Below are 3,153 nucleotides of genomic sequence, written 5' to 3' on the forward strand. Positions count from 1 at the left end.
TCCAGTTTTTGTGCTTCAGAAGTAATTGGTTGACTCAGGTGCTGTCAAAAGAGTGTGTAACTTGCATTGTAATTGCTAGCTTGTTAGTACTAATGTTACTGGATTCAGATTTGTAAAGAATTGTTTTCACTTCCTGCAATTTCAATTCTCCTGAAAGGACCTTGTTCCTGATCTCCTCCTTGGCTCACTTGATAGCACTCTACTCTCTGAATCAGGAAGTTCAAGATTCAAGTCACATCTCAGAGGCCTGAGCGCACACTCTCAAGCTGTCTCTCCAGTGCAGTAATGAGAGAGTGCTACACAACACTATGTGCTGTTTATTTTTGCATGTGATGTGAAACTAAGGTCCTGCCTAATGTTGCAGATAGTACAATGGAATCTTTTGTGTCTCTTTTGAAAAAGAGAAGGGGACTGCATCAACATGTCATGGCCTTCACTAAAAACAATCTATAAGTGGAGTCCCAGGTAGGTAGGATAGTGAGGAAGACATGTGTATGCTTGCCTTTATTGGTCAGTGCATTGAGTATAGGAGTTAGGAGTACAGGACATTAGTTAGGCCACTATTGGAGTACTGCATGCAATTCTGGTCTCCCTGCTACAGGAAGGATGCTGTAAAACTTGAAAGGATTCATAAAAAAATTTACAAGAATGTTTCCAAGCTTGGAGGCTTTTGAGAGGCTGAATAGACTGGGGCTGTTTTCCCTGAAGTGTTGGAGGCTGAGGGGTGACCTTAGAGTGGTTTATGAAATCATGAGGGGCATGGATAGGGTAAATAGACAAAATCTTTTTTTCTAGGGGTGAGGAAGTCTAAAACATGGGTTTAAGGTAAGAGGGGAAAGATTTAAAAGGGATCTAAGGGGCAACATTTTCATGCAGAGGGTGGTACGTGTATGGAATGGGCTGCCAGAGGAAGTGGTGGAGGCTGGTACAATTCCAACATTTAAAAGGTATCTGGATGGGTGTATGAATAGGAAGGGTCTGGAGGGATATAGGTCAAATGAGACTAGATTAATGTAGAATATCTGGTCTGTTTCCGTGAATAGTCATGCCTCTATGACTTGAAGTGCATAAGACATGGGAGCAAAAGTAGGCCATATGGCCCATCGAGTATGCCTCCCCATTGAGTGAGATCATGGCTGATCTGACCATCTTCCTCATGTTGGAATTGTACCACCATCCACTACCTTTTCTGGCAGCTCATTCCATACACACACCACCCGCTTCGGTTCCTTTTTAAATCTTTCCCCTCTCACCTTAAACCTATGCCTTCTAGTTTTGGACTTCCCAACCCAGAGAAAAGACTTTGGCTACTCATGTTATCCATGCTGCTCATAATTTTATAAACTTTGATAAGTCACCCCTCAGCCTCTGACACTGTAGGGAAAATAGCCTCGGCCTAGTCATCCTCTCCCTATAGCACAAACCATCCAGCCCTCTTTGTAAATCTTTTGTGAACTCATTCCAGTTTCACATTTGCCCTATAGCAGGGAGACCAGAATTGCATGCATTATTTCAAAAGTGTCCTAACCAATGCCCTGTACAGCCACAACATGACTTCCCAACTCCTATACTCAATGCACTAACCAATAAAGGCAAGCTTACCAAACGTATTCTTCACTATCCAGTCTACCTGCGGCTGCACTTTCATGGAACTATAAACCTGCACCCAAGGCTCTCTGTTCGGCGACACCCTCCAGGACTATACCGTTAAGTGTACGAGTCCTGCCCTTGTCATCTTTGTCTTCAATGTGTGGCCCCATATTCTGAAATGATGCCATCTGGACCTAGACTCCCCCACAGGGAAACAACTTTGAATCCCTAGAATATGGAAGCAGGCCATTCAGTCAATCGGGTTCACACCAACTCTCCAAAGAGCAAGCACCCCAGGTCCAACCCTCCCATCCCCTGTAACCCTGCATTTCCCGTGGCCAATCCACCTAACCTGCACAACTTTGGATTGTGGGAGGAATCCAGAGCAAACCCACGCTGTTTTGGGGAGAATGTGCAAACTTCCCAGAGAAGGTCGCCCAAGGTTGGAATCAAACCTAGGTCCCTGGCACTGGTAAATCAGTGACTATTAACCCTGTCTCAGCATCCACCCATTTAGGGCTTTTGCCCGAAAAGTCGATTTTGCCTGTCCTCGGATGCTGCCTGAATTGCTGTGCTCTTCCAGCACCACTGATCTAGAATCAGCATCCACCCTGTCAAGTCCCCTGAGAATCCACAATAAAGTTGCCTCTTATTCTTTTCCATTCCAGTGAGTACAGCCCCCACTCAACTTCTCAAAAGACAATCTATCTACACCTAGGTAAAAACAATGACTGCAGATGCTGGAAACCAGAGTCTAGATTAGAGTGGTGCTGGAAAAGCACAGCAGTTCAGGCAGCATCCGAGGAGCAGGAAAATCGACGTTTCGGGCAAAAGCCCTTCATCAGGAATACGGGCAGAGAGCCTGAAGGGTGGAGAGATAAGTGAGGGGAGGGTGGGGATGGGGAGAAAGTAGCATAGAGTACAATAGGTGAGTGGGGGAGGGGATGAAGGTGATAGGCTAGGGAGGAGGGGGGAGTGGATAGGTGGAAAAGGCCTCAGATGCTGCCTGAACTGCTGTGCTTTTCCAGCACCACTCTAATCTAGAATCTGTCTACACCTGGAATCAGTCTAATGAACCTTCTCTGGACTGCCTCCAAGACCAGTATATTTTTAATGGAACACAGAACAGTACAGTACAGTACAGGCCCTTCAGCCCTCAATGTTTTTATCTTAAGCTAAGAACAAACTAACCTACGTACCCTTCATTTTACCGTCATCCATGTACCTATCCAAGAGTTGCTTAAATGTCGCTAATGTATCGGGCTCTATTATTACTGCTGGCAGAGTATTCCACACACCCACCACTCTCTGTGTAATGAACCTACCTCTGACATCTCCACTAAACCTTCATCCAGTCACATAAAATTATGCCCCCTTCGTGATAGCCATTTCCACCCTGGGAAAAAGTTTCTGTCTATCCTTCCTACAATGAAGAAATCTACCCTCATAACTCCCACCCCGAGACCCAACTTCACCCCCATCATCACCATTCCCACACTACCTCAATATCCCCACATACATCACCAACCCCACCATCACTACCTCACCCTCAATTTCATCACT

The 3,153-nt window shown here is 45.5% G+C and overlaps 1 long non-coding RNA gene across 1 annotated transcript in view; it reads right to left on the reverse strand.

Annotated features, from left to right (window-relative positions):
- LOC122540772 overlaps nucleotides 1-3,153 on the reverse strand; it is an 18,409-nt gene that overhangs the window by 13,977 nt on the left and 1,279 nt on the right. The window contains exon 2 of the long non-coding RNA XR_006309405.1: nucleotides 2,893-2,898. This is a non-coding gene — a long non-coding RNA (uncharacterized LOC122540772). The remainder of the gene's footprint in view (nucleotides 1-2,892; nucleotides 2,899-3,153) is intronic.

This window comes from Chiloscyllium plagiosum, chromosome 35 (assembly GCF_004010195.1).
Source record: "Chiloscyllium plagiosum isolate BGI_BamShark_2017 chromosome 35, ASM401019v2, whole genome shotgun sequence".
Classification (NCBI taxonomy): Eukaryota; Metazoa; Chordata; class Chondrichthyes; order Orectolobiformes; family Hemiscylliidae; genus Chiloscyllium; species Chiloscyllium plagiosum.